At 37.4% G+C, this 15,180-nt stretch overlaps 1 protein-coding gene across 1 annotated transcript in view; it reads right to left on the bottom strand.

Moving 5' to 3' along the window:
• Positions 1-15,180, bottom strand: part of ADCY2 (adenylate cyclase 2) — a 4,311,002-nt gene that overhangs the window by 3,696,563 nt on the left and 599,259 nt on the right. The window lies entirely within an intron of this gene.

The following is a 15,180-nucleotide window of genomic DNA, read 5'->3' as shown; positions in this document are numbered from 1 at the left end:
ATAATATTGCCTATAAGAATTCCATTTAATAGTCTCTTTTTCAGTTGTAATCTGCCTGTTAGTCATCCTCCTATTAGAATAGTGTGTCCCTCGCACACACTGTTTCACTAGTTTCACTTGTTATGCAGCTGTAATATATAATTTTCTTATTGCATAGAAAGAAACTATCTTTAACAGCATTAAAGTCAACCTATAATTTTCAGCACACACACCACAAATAAAAGTTAAACTCAATAAAAACAATTTTCTGCCGAAGAGGTATAAGCTAAAACTTGCCTGTTGTCAGGAAATCTTCTCGGATTTTTTTTTTTGGCCTAACTACAATAAAGCCAGGCACAACCACCTCCATTCACCTTTGCTGTGCTTAGGCTCATTCTGATCCCCTACCCTACCCCTAATTTACACCCTCTACCCTCTTCTCTGCATTTATTCTCATCTTAGTTCTGCCCACACAAAAATATTATGAATCCACAGCAACTTCCCCATACCAAAGCCTAACTACACAATGACAACCTCTTACATCACCAAATTACTTGAAATGATAAATATTTTGGCCCACCCACAAAATAATACTACTAATCCAAAACAACTTCCCCCACCAAAGCCTAGCCTATAGCAACCTCTAACATCATCAAATTACTAGAACTGACAAATACTTTCACCCTCCGATATAATAATACTGCTGATTTTCAATATATTTCCATGAAAACCTAACCTACCAAAAGCAACCTCTTATATTTTCTTATTAGTATAACTGACAATATCAGTACTCTGCTCTACTCTTTACCATCTAAATATGCTCTCCTATAAAACACATCATACCCTAAACTCCCAACTCCCATGATACAGTGTCTCACCCTAACCTCCCTTATACTTATACTATTAACCTGCTCAACATCTTACCATCACATTTCCCATACTACTTTACATATTACTGAAATACACATGATTCAGTTTAACTCCTGCATCCATTTAGTTCAATATAGGACTTCCACTAATATAAAAAATCACTACAGAAATCTCAAAAATCCTAAAATACTCCATACCTCCAAGAAAGTTCAAAGGTCCTATCATCAGCTGTTCCACAAAAAATAAAACAGCACAAATATACAAGTATACTAGTGATTCTGCTACTAGCAATTGGCATTCTCCTCAGCCCTGGAACCTTTGAGGCACCAAGTTAGTCTACATATAAAAAACAACCCTTTCAGATAAACTAAGTTCTTCTCCCTACAAAATGAGAAATAGCAAAAAAAAAAATAAATAAATAAATATAAAAAAAAACACAATCTATTCCATATGACCCTGAGAAGCATTGTAAAAAATTTCAGAACTACACATGTGGATAACATATTAGCAATAACAGAATCTTGGTTGACACCTACTATCAATAACACAGAACACCCCTCCCCCACCAAGTTTAACATCATTAGAGATGACTGATTAAACAAAAAAAGCAGGTAGAGTGGCAATAATGTACAAGAGTGCCATAAACCTTTTCATGTTTTCCATCTACTATACCCTCCTTTCACAATGCTTAACTACTTCTAAGTAATTTAAAACTAAACACACCAATATATATGGCGGGGTCTATATTATGACATCGAAAACCCGTATCATCGAACACCATAACACCGACACATATAACCTAAACTGCAAATACGCCAAAACCCCCTAAACTGCGAATTTCAAATCTCGAATCATCATAGTCGGCCAACACCACCACGCGCTACATACTACATACCCAAACATAATAAATAAAACACATACATACACTAACCAAGCCCTACTTCTAACCCTACACTAAACCTTACATACATTACCATCTATGCACTTACCGTAACCCGCACCCTAACCCTAAGGTCCATAACTATCGCACACTTACCCTACAGACATATATCCAGACAAAACAAATAATCCACACACATACAGTTAACAAAACCCTACTTCTAACCCTACACTAAACCTTACATACTTTACCTATCTATGCACTTGCCTTAACCCGCAACCTAACCCTAAGGTCCGTAACTATCGCACACGTACCTTACGAAGCTATAACTCAGACGGGCCAACCGTGACACTTCGACATTTCGTGTTTCGTGGCTTTGAACACTCGCTGTTACCATAGTTTGTGCTATACATGTCAGTGTTGTGATGTTTGCGGAAACAGGATTTCGATCTCGTAATATAGACCCATATGGTGACCCTTTATTTCCATGTGGATACAATATCAACACCTTGTAGGACATCCTATCCTGGATATCTCACAATGTACACACAGAGACAATTATAATGGGTAATGTTAACACTGATTTGTCAAGTCATACTTCTGAGATAACCATTTTTGTACACACCTATACAATTTCTCCCAGTGTATCACTGATCTTACCAGAATCAACCTAAAAAGGGTAAAACTACCACACTGGGCTGGTTATTAAAAAATCACCCTAACAATATAAGCTCCCATGGCACCTTGGCAAGCACACTTAGTGACCATCTGCATATATATCCCACAAGACAATGCCATATATTTCCCAGGGATTACACATGTATGTCCTCTTGCAACATGAACAACTTTGGTATACAACTGGTTTAACATCTCAATAGTCTCAGAATTCTAACATCTTAAAAAAACTAAATACTAGATGCTGCAGCCATCTATATTAATGAGATATGTATGGAACAACTAAACAGCATGATCTCCCTTAGGCTTAAAATAGTGTGAAACAACCCTGTGCCTTGGCTTATGCCACCACTAGGAAATTAATGAGGAACAGAGATAAAACTGGAAGGCATGGCTGAATACTAAAACAAAAAATCTTCAACAATATAAATACATGCAATATAAAGGCAAATGCCAGACCAAACTTGACAAGAAACTTTATTACTCCAATTTGCAGAATAGATGCAACAAAAATTCTAGATAATTCTGAGCCATTATATCTAAAATCTTCACTCTGGTTCAAATGGACAACCAAATCTCAACCAGCATTGGTCACCAGTAGAAACAGTTAAAGCTTTCAATGATCACTTACTTACTGGGATTGCTAAATGACTTTACAAACTAAAAACAAATCAGCCTCCTCTAGTAGATCTGATCACATTCCACTCAGTCTTACCTCTCATTTCCATCAATACTCCCTTTCTCCTTTCAACCAGTATCCACCACAACAAACAAGAAATACCACAAGCAAATTAAACAGATTGCATGACTTCCAGATGAAATTCCTGATGATTTCCCAAAAAACAGCAGCCAGTCCAGTTTCTTTTCCAGTACCCATTCTCATAAATAGGCTTATTCAGATATCACAAGTCACAACCGTACGGAAAAAATCTCAAATTATCCCAATTCACAAGACACATGGCTCCAATGATACGGTATAGCCAACTTTTAGACCCATTGCCATTCTCTTTACCCCTTCTTTTGAAAATCCTTGAAAATTGCATTTATAATTAATTAATGGCTCATTTACAAACAGACAACCTCCATACCCCACCTAACATGGTTTCAAACTAGCTACCACAGCTCTCCTAAACTTCACCAACAATATTCACTTAGCCAGGGGGAAAGGCCAGTCATGTTCCTTTGTGTTTCTGGATCTCTCCAAGGCCTTTAATGGTGTTTCCCGTAGCCAACTTCTAAAACAACTCTCTTCACTTGGCCTATCAAACACCTCCACAAACTGGTTCTCCATCAACCTTTTCAATAGACTCCAGTCTGTCAATTGAATTCATTCCACTCATCCTTCCTACCTGTCAATACAAGTTCCATACTGGAGCCACTGCTTTTCCACAAATTTACCAACAACCTACACTCCACAAAATATCAGGCATCCCTCACGCCATATGCAGACAACCCCACTTTAATCTGTACTGCAATTTACCCAATTACTCTGTAACGTATCACTCAAGAATCATTTTCATCAATTAAAAACTGGCTTAATAACTCTCAGCTTCTGTTCAATCCAAAGAAGCTGTTATTATTCTTACCAAAAGCCCTTACACACCTTAAGCAATCATTTTCAATAAGAGCCTCTGATAACATACCCATTGAAGTCACCCCAGTACCAAACAACAAGGTATGACAATTTCTGATAACCTGAAATCTGACTTACACATGCAACAGGATATTTAAAAAAGCATACTAAAAATTAGGGAGAATCTGTAGAACAAACAACTACTTGACTGACTCATAAGGAAACTCCAGGTTTCTATAGTCCTACTTTTCACATTGCTGTATGGCTCCCCAGAACTGCTTAATATTCCCCCTTCCAAAATAGTGCTACAATAAAATAGCAAAACTAGTAACTAACCAAACAGAACTCATCACTGTTATGCCCTAAAACAACAGATTGGCATGAATTACCTAAGTAACTCACTTGCACCAAACTATCCCTACTCCACAAATTACAAACCAGAACAAAGCAAAGTCCTAGCAGACGTATTGCATACATATACCCCTGCTAGGCCACTTTGACCTGAAAACAATATTCTCCACACTGCCTGCCTATGACACCTGTCAGAAGGAACCTCTCTGTAATCCAGCTATGTAGCCCACTCCTGGAACTTATCCCCTTACTCCTTAAACATACTAGCAGCCCTTACAATTTCAAGACCAATCTAAAAAAAAAATATATCTGTCTGACACCTGTACCTTTACCTGCACAACCCTCAAAACAGATGCATGAGCACCTTCTTAATATTATTATACCTTTCACACCATGAATCACTGACATGTTTATCTTAGCAGGTAGTAATGGCCTAACATCAAAAGAAACTCTTACTTTAATGATACTGTACTACTAATGTACGCTAATGATACTGTACTACAAATGTATGCTAATGATACTGTACTACTAATGTACACTAATGATACTCTACTACTAATGTACGCTAATGATACTGTACTACTAATGTACGCTAATGATACTGTACTACAAATGTTTGCTAATGATACTGTACTACTAATGTACACTAATGATACTCTACTACTAATGTACGCTAATGATACTGTACTACAAATGTATGCTAATGATACTATACTACTAATGTACACTAATGATACTCTACTACTAATGTACGCTAATGATACTGTACTACAAATGTATGCTAATGATACTGTACTACTAATGTACACTAATGATACTCTACTACTAATGTACGCTAATGATACTGTACTACAAATGTATGCTAACGATACTGTACTACTAATGTACACTAATGATACTCTACTACTAATGTACGCTAATGATACTGTACTACAAATGTATGCTAATGATACTGTACTACTAATGTACACTAATGATACTCTACTACTAATGTACACTAATGATACTGTACTACTAATGTACGCTAATCTACCTCTTCAGCTGACACTTATTACTATTCATTTCCTCTCTTTTGTCCTTCCATAACATTGTCATCTCTCTAATACTAATTAATTTTCTCTCACTATGTCCTTAATTTCCCCTCCTGCACATCAATCCTCCTCATTTAATTCTATTACTCTGTCTGTTTTGGCATCAATATATGCTATAATTTCTCATCTCCTTATTTTATTAGAAATATCGTCAATATTATGAATAACTATATATTACTTTACTTGGTATAGGCTATCCACTCTGGCAGAATGCCTTGTTACTTGCAATACATATTGCATTCTTTACCACATTTTCTCCTAGCAATATTGTGCAAATGTATTTTGTTGTAAAGGCTGCAATCCACACATATATAAGGTATACTACAATCTCTTATAAAAAGTTTTTTTGTTGTGGGATCTTCTCCTCTATCTATAATTACTCATAATCCATTGTTAAAATATTTTGAATCTGTTTTAGAACTTTTGTGCCTCCACTGAAAATGTGCCATTACCTCAGTTGGAAATAACGGACAAATAAAAATAAAAATATATAAAATATAAATAGATACACACAATTTACCAGTTACAGGGCCAGCACTATAAAAAAAGAGTTGTATCATTACGACTTTCCTAAAGTTGTCATATTTCCTGTAAATGTTCATATAACTAACTATAACTCTTAATGTTATGCATAACCACTGCAAATATTATTTGTTATAGTCTTGTAGGCTTCCTGAGAGTTAATTCAAAACTTTAGAGATGTTTCTATCAAACCTGTTTAGTTTTACTTTTGGCAAGTATTTAATACTTGTTTGATGAATTTACCATACTTCAAGATCCAAAAATCGTTTAATATGTTTTTTTAATGAAAAATACTGTCACAGGTAACATATATTAAAATTCTTAATAAATATACACTGACTATTTGATGAATAAATGCTCATCATGTGAAGTTAAATTTTGGTGAGTATCCTGTTGGTTGGAATTGACCATGCTACAATTACAGCACAAGTCTATTTTGATGATAAAGACTTTTTATTCAAGTTTTCAATGCAAAGTGAAAATTTCCATTCATATTGTGTTGCAGATTATACTTTGGTGACCAATTAGTTAAGTCATGTTACTTTTTACTAATAAACATGGCCTAACCCATTGGTCACCAAGGTATAATCTGCAACATACTATGCATGGGAAGGAAGCACCCTCCATATATATATATATATATATATATATATATATATATATATATATATATATATATATATATATATATATATATATATAAATTGCATGATATCAATAGAAGTCTTTTGCAGGTTAGTTAAAACAAAGTTATAATTTTACCTTCCATTCTGTAATCCATTTTCCAATTTATACATAAAGAAATTTTGAATTTTTCATAAGAATTTGCCAAATGAGCCAGTGATCTGGTGTAACAAAGTTATGAGCATAGACTACAAGCCCTATGCTTTTGTGCTGATACTTAGCTTAGATTAAGAAGTAGTCTAAGACTGGTACATTGGGCCTTTCAGAATGACTTTGAATTTGAGTGACTGTTTTTGAAGGTATCATGTATAAACAAGTAGAGATACAACAGAATACTGTATAAAATAAGAATTCATGTGTTTTTCTCAGAGGGTGATGTCTTGCTGAAGTACATCATCATTGCGATTAAGTAAGTTAGCTAATATAGACAAGCTTAAACCTGCCTTAGATATATTTTGGTGGCAGATGATATTTGGTCATACTTTGCAAGCATTAAGGACTTCTGTCATTTGGCCAAGTATCACATAATATGGAGCACCATAAGTGTACTAAGCCCCCCCCCAAAAAAAAAATGTTTAAATTTATTGTCTGTGTGCAGTTTATTTAGAGACCCTGGTTTTCATGCAAATAGTATTAGAAAATTGATGAACAAATCTCCTAGACGATGTGTTTGTCTATTGCTCAAAATGAGAAAGTATTCCTGAACTGGCAGTGTAGAAGAATAAAGCCCCAGATACATTGCTGGCATCCCAAGTTGATCAAGCAGCTCTGGCACTTGATTGCAGAGGCAGGGAGGATGGTCATACCAATGGTGGAGGGAAGAGCGAATAGTTGTCACCTGGTTCACACAACTGCTCTAATGACAGGGCCTCCAGTGGACAGTTGAGGTTTAGCATAATCTAATGAGCCAATGCAGTAAAGATATGATGATTTAACCAACTATTTTATTCTCAGGGGGTGCTTTGGATATTTGTTGGTAATATTTTATACAGCTGTTTAAGTAATGCTGACAGTATATGTATTTTAAGTGTTATCTGATCTTATATTACAATAGCTATCTTATTACCAACTATATATGTTTATAGCAATGGGGAATATATTTTTATTTCATATTTTGACAGATCCTACTGACCAGTAAGTCCCTGACAGCACATCGATGACCCCTACTCTACACTTTATTACACCACTTGGCACTTAACCTACCTTCTATTTGGACACTTGTTCACTGTTGAGTTCACTAGTGGACTTCAAGTTGCAGCCGTTATTGCCTCAGGTCAGGTATCTCTATCAATATGCAGGATTCATAATCTTGTTTTTAACAAAATTAAATGTCTTACATTTTATAGTAATTCCTTTTATCTTTCTCCAGAAAACGAACACATCTGCCTAAAATGGCCTTAGCTAGTTGTTAATAATGTAACTAAAAATGGCAAAAAAAAAAGTTCATGTTTTTATTTATTCAGCTGCAGGTCAACTAAGAAACAATAAACAGCACAAGTTGTTCATGTTATGTTTATTCATAGGTTTGGTCATACTACTATATGTATTAATTTTTGCACAAAGATATTTTTATTTACATTTCAGTTATGTGAATGTTGTAATGCTTGTAGATGGCATGGAAGTGCAAAATGTGAGGTATGAAAGGACTATTTGAAAACCAGATGTACTGTTTATATTAATAATATGAGAAAAGTCAGGAGATAAATTATATGGATAGTTTGCTTACATTGTTTGTTTGTTTGGACATAATCAGGCACCTTGAAAGAGGACTTAAAAAGTGAATGGTATCAGGCAGTATTGATTGTTGCTGGTTTAATCTACTGTCCAAATATTTATGAATTCAGGAAGCTCATTGATAACAATAAGCTCAATTCTCTCTTTCTCCTATATTCTTCAAAGGAAGGCTTGTGAGACCAAGGCCAGTATTCATTGTCATTAAACTTAGATGTAGTGGGTGTTATGTAAATGAAATATTAATGATATGTAAATGAGGATTGACTGAAAATTCTGTGGCTTTTTTGTGTAAATAAGGCAGCTTTCCTGACTGCATGCAATTCAAAATGGCTTTTTTCTATGCATCGCTGCCATATGCATAATCCTTATAGACAACAATATTGCAACCTGCAGAGATGCTTGCTGTAGCTACTAGCTTGATATTTCCTACTTTGAGCTGCTTAACTTATCTTTGCCAAAGCAGCAGGTGTCCAGTGGTGCCAATCGGCCATGAACATGCACAGATATAGACAAAGACTGAGTAATTTTAACTTTGTTGACCACAAAAATTTGCATATATTTACAATGGACAGGGATATAGTAGCCCTAGACGCTTAATAGAGTTCACATCATTCAGCAATGAGGACTTGAGGGATATATGGTCTTCCTGTACCTGATATTAGGGTATGTATAGCCCTGACTATACTTGTCATGGGCAGATTCAAAAGACAAACTGTGGTTTATGATGGGTATCTCACAGGTTTCTGCTTCAATGATTCTTCAGCAGTTCCTCAACATATTCATGCCCACATGTGGATCAGTATATTTATTTGCCTGTGTTGCCTTAGGACCTAGTCAGAACCATATGTACCTTGTATGGAATGGCACACTTTTCCGAGGGCTTGAGGTGATATATAACACCCATTTGCCATGGGTCTGTGTCATAATTGAGCTTCCAAAATTTCAAACACCATATGTTCGAACTTGGAAGTTCAAAATATGACAACATCGAAACCTCAGAACAGCAAATTTTTTCCCAGGGAAAAAATTTGCTGTTCCGAAAAACACACACACAACACAGGCACACCAAAAACCTAATAAACCTACACTACACCTTACATACACAACTATCTATGCACTAACCTTAACCCAAACCGTAACCCTAAGGTCCATCACTATCGCACATTTACTTTACCCGCACCCTAACCCATAAGTCTGTCTTTATCGCACATTTACCTTACCCACGCCCTAACCCTAAAATTTGTCACTATCGCACACTTACCTTACCCGTGGCCTAACCCTAAAGTCCATCACTTTTGTACACATACCTTAGCCATGCCCTAACCCAAATGTTCTTCACTATCGCACACTTACATTACCTGCACCCTAACCCTAAAGTCCATCACTTTCACACAATTACCTTACCTGCACCCTAACCCCAACATCCATCACACTCACACACTTACCTTAACCCGATACATAACTTTCGCACTACAGTACAGAAAATGTCAAAGCCGAGGAAACAGCCAACCAAATTCTTTCCCTGGGAAAGAATTCGAATTTCCGCGGCTTCAACATTTCTATTTTTTGAACTTCCCCGTTCGAACTTCTAGTATTCGACATTTAAAACTGTCGATTAAATAACAGGTACCCTTTGCCACTATGGTACCAACTGGATCATGAGGTGATCAGTATTTGAACAGGAAGGGCTACCATTCCATCAATTGCCAGGCAGTGTGTGATTCATGGGGGTGCATCATTAATGTTTTTGTCTAGCATCCTGTCAGTGCCCATGATTTTCACATCTGGCACACAAGCTCACTTTACTGCTCTCACTGCATAGTGGGATACCCTCATGCTCACCTTATTGATAACTGAACAATTTCTAATCATAGCACTGTTTATTGGTATAGTTTGGGAAGTGTATCACTTAGTAGTACCTCCTCCCCCATTTCTTTTGTGTCCCATCCTATCTTTCTTTTGTGGATGATACAGGCTACCCACTTGAACCTTAATGAATGACATCAGTCCATAACCATAGGGTTATTCCTGAGGACGATTTCAACACTACCCTGTCTGAAACACATATTGTCATTAAGAAAGTATTTGGTCAGACTTGGAGGGGGAGGTGGCTTCAGTATGACTTTGCTATTGCATGCAACATGTTTACCACGTGTTGCATTCTGAACAACATGATCATACATCAGTCTGGTGGGCAACTGAACTTAATGGCAATGTAGATCCCACTATTGTTCCAAAAACCAGTGATGATGTTGATGGTGGCTAGCCCACAGCAGTAGCATGGGACACCATGTAGCAGGATTCTGCACTGTGCATGGCTGCCCAGGCAAAAAGGTTTCATCAAGTCCACAGTTATCAGCCATGGAATTCACATGGTGAAAGTGAAACAACAAAAATCCCATAGGTAATACTTCATGAATGCAGTGTTACTTATGGGCTATCCTGTGTGGTACATGGCCAGCTGACACTGTACAACAGACATTTTTCCCCTCATCTTTAAATGTTGATTTTCCAGAAGATTATCTGCATGCTTTGTTACATAGTGTATTACGGCAAGTATCACATAGTCCTAATTGCATGCTTATCTTATGGCAAATGTCACATATGCTTATCTGTCAGTTTTAAGCTGAATGATCAATGCTAAAGGCATAAAGAATGCAATGGTGAAGATGTCACATTAAGCACCCCTTTTGATATGCTGCTCTAGATTTACCAGTGGTGGAGCAGGACTGATGTTTAAGTGAGAGGTGTTATGGCCAGATCGAACTAGTAATTCAAAAGACGGTGTATTGCAGGATGTATTGGTGCATTTTTTTACTTCAGAGAGTACAGTACATAATGATGAAGACACTGATACTAGAAAGGACAGTTCTATTTTTCCTTTATTTTGTGTGTTGCTGCCTCTTTACATTTTTGCAGATATAACAATGAAGAAAGACATTGCTCTGGAAACTGACTGCAATGTGAGTGCCAAGTGTTTGTCAAACAGTATGTTCCACTGACCTGAGCCTTCCTTACAGTATATCATGTCCTCTATGCCTACTGTTGGCTATGGTGTGTGCTTCATGGTCAAGTGACACTGGCCATCAGACTGCTGTAATGTTTCTCAACATATGTTGACTGCATCAGAAAGTTAGCCATCATTTGTACAGTACTAAAGTTTAAATGAAACCAGTGCTTATTTTAGTGGCATGATTACAAAGGAAGATGTAATAACATATACATCAGGCTTTTGCTAAGCTCCCCCACTGAACTGACCTCAGTATAGTATGATGAGTTAAACTATGCACAAAGATCAAATCCTATACAGACAATACAGACCCAACCCATCCATCCGCAATCCTTTTTTCCCATTCTTTGCTCATGGAATCAGGGTGTCACATCAATAATAATAATGAGAGTGAGCTACACTGACATTTTTTTTAATTTTTGTTCATATTTTCATAGGTTCATAAGTATGTACTACACAACTGGTCTGCAGACCACTTCACGCTTAGCCAAAAAGAAATATTCAGAATTTATCTATAGCCTCAAAGAGGGCAGACAAGATAGGCTGGGAGAAAATTTGAGGCTGCCCATTCAGTTATCTAGGTTACCTTGAATGTGATGTTACTCTGCTTAACATGTAGTAGAAGTTTGTTTCTGAGGTGAGGGATATGTTTGGATATGAATCTATCATGATAATGTATTTTATTAATCTGCTGATGAAAGTTTAGTTCTTTTAACCAAGTATTTAATGTGCTATTAGTTTTGTGAAGGATTAGGAGATCCATTAGGGTTGGATCTTTCATGGCACAAAAGGCTAGACATAGATCTCCACAGTCTGTAAGAGACTGAGTACAGAGAAAGGGCTGCCAGTTTCTCCAGATAACTAAGATTTTTGCAGCGACTGATCTTTCTAGTTAAGAATCTATGAGATCATTCAAGTTATGTTATATGCTTACATGAATACATACCAAAAGGTGGATTATCTTCATTAATGGGTCTAATAGGATATGAGTAAAGGGAAATTAAGTCTTCTTTGTATATAGTGGAGATGCCTTTGGAAATTAGATGGACTAGATAAAAGACTTTTTGAGCTACTGTGGAGACATGATGGGCAAATGATAAGGAATTATCTACACGAGTGCCAGGATCCCTTACAACAGTGTATGATTGGAGAGGTGCATCTTCTATATAATACGTGAAACTGTTTTATTTACCTAAAGGAGCTATGCTAAGTTTTATTTTTGCATTTAATTTGACACAGTTGTTCTTGCACCAGTTGTTAACATGGTCTATACCATGGTGGACCAATTGTGAGTCAGGTAAAGATCAAATAACAGCACTCAGTTTACAGTCACTTACAAACTTAATTAACTGTATGAAGTGCTGCCTGAATGTTTGAAAAATAATTGCCAAAAAGGAGAGGGCTAGAAATTGATCCCTGTGGTGCATCACTAGTAATGGTTTTGCTTTCAGAAATGGTAACTGCTACTCTAACCACACGGGTTCTGTCAGACAACCAGTTAGCTGTTCCTCACACAATATAAGGATTTACATTCAAGCCAGGGAAAGAAAAAAAAAATCAAGCAAGGGAATGTAAAACAATGCAGGTCTAGATGCACCGGATACGGCATGCAGTGCGTAACCACTGTCTACTGCTTCAGTTACTTTTTCAAAGAAATTAATGAGGTTAAAGAGGCAGGACCTTCCTTTGATAAAGCCAAGCTAATGACTGTCCAGGGTTGACAGATTTTCAGTGCCCAGATTAATGAAGGCTGCGATCCACACTTGGTTAATGTCTTTATTTCATTCCTTGTCATCACTGTTTGACAAATGTAATGAAATGTTCTACTTGTGGATATCCCTGTCGAAAAACTGACTGTTGGGTGAGGACGACTTATATTCATTCAGGTCTGCAATTCGACTTATATATGTAAGGTGGCCTATACAATGTTTTCTAAGGATAGTACTGGTGATGGTCCCAGGAATACTGAGCAAGTGTTGACATTTCAAGTCATGTCAGCTTGATGCTAAGTTGCTATGATGGTATGATCTACTTGATGCAGATGAACCTCTAGATGTTGATCTGACAGAGTAGCAGGACCAGGATCTGAAATGATAGATTCTACCACATGTTGTGGAAGGCTGATGAGGCCTTCTTTTGGGCTATGTCACTTTCTTGAGAAACATGTGACATGCAGCCCACGCATCTTCCATGTGTGCAAACAGTCCCCGGATCATGTTTAGCTGCATTTTTAATGTGACTCTCTTAAATATTTACTAATGTACACATGGAGGTGGACATGGATTCCATGTGTGCCACCATACTGTACATGTGGAACATCATGGCATTGTCCCTGGCCTCAGCCATTCTCACGTACTAGTGAAATTTGTCATGTACACCCTGAAAGACTCTAACCATCTCCACTCAACTCACAGTAACAGTACCCTGCACCTGAACTATGCCACCGTAAGATCTGGTGCTGGGCAACCAAGGCCTTTTGCATCTCAGGAGCTAACTGTGAAATATGCTTCCACTTGGAACCCCATTGAACTGGTATGACAGTGGGCACTCTTTCCTCTAAAAATGGTGGTATTGTTATCAAGGTAGCCAGGCTGTTCACAAGAAACTGGTATTGAGCTATTTGATTTCCCCCTCCCTCTCACATTTCCTCACTTCGTTACATGCATGAGGCCACGTCATTGCCTAGTGAGTTAAAAAACCTTTGTGGGATGGGGGTGTAGGGGGCTCCTGTCAATACACTTGCCAACTCTGTGCCACTGTCCTCAGGCTGAGTCATGAATATGAGAGTCATGGCATCCTCATTGACAACCATTCTGCTGTGGTTTCTTTCTGCTGTTGACTCTGCAAAGGAATAAGTGAGGATGTGGTTAATGAGCCTTCTGACAGGGGAATTGATGGGCACACTTACCATGGACATAATGTACACTTTCTGCTAGGCTTGCTGTGGATGAGTCACCCGATGATGAGAAAATGTAAGGGTCATGTGTACAATATGTGTCTTGAACACTAGATCTCAGCATAACATATTCAAATCAACTGCGTAATAACCCACCATGTTGCATGACTGCATTTGCAGCAGTGGTTTAAAGTACTTGTGCCCACACCACCTGTGATGATTCTAGTGGTATCCCATCTGCACCAAAGGCATCAGTACTTATAGTGAGAAGTTACTCCTTCTCCTCAGTTAATGTCTGGAATGTGAAAGAGCCCCCGCCACTGCTGCTCTAAGTAACTGTATTTTTCCTAGCTTTAGTGTTTGCATGTCTCACTAGGTCATTTGCTCTTTTCAGACACTGAGCCCAGATATGGCCCCTTCCCCTTACAGCACTGATGTCACTCTCTTCTAGATTACATGCCTTAGCTGTGTTAGCCAGTTTAGAAATTTCTTATGAAAGTGAGGTTCAGCTGTACTGACCTCTATGAATCGCACTACTGCACAGGTGCATATCCTGTATTGGCGTTAATTCATTTATGTGGCTAGGGATGGGCTGTGCTGATGTACAATGATCTTGTGAACATGCATGACTGCCAAGGGTACCTCTGTCACATTACAATGCACCATACCTTTTGCACAGTACCTATTCTACTACTACAAACGTGCTACAACTTTTTCCGAGTAGGAGTCAGTTTCACTTTGTGTAAAATACAGTCAAACACTGCATGACCTCCTAACAAATACAACAAAAAAATTCTGAATTGATACAGGACTAAAAAAGTGGTTATGTAACCACAAGTTAATGAAACCTGTGATTCAAGCAAGGGAAAGGGGAAAAAAACAATTGCTCGTATGTACATGATTATATGTGCAAAT

This window comes from Protopterus annectens, chromosome 3.part0, assembly GCF_019279795.1.
Source record: "Protopterus annectens isolate FY-2018-M chromosome 3.part0, PAN1.0, whole genome shotgun sequence".
NCBI classification, from domain to species: Eukaryota; Metazoa; Chordata; order Ceratodontiformes; family Protopteridae; genus Protopterus; species Protopterus annectens.
The sequence above is the reverse complement of the archived record's forward strand: the minus strand, read 5'-3'. Positions and strand labels throughout refer to the sequence as shown.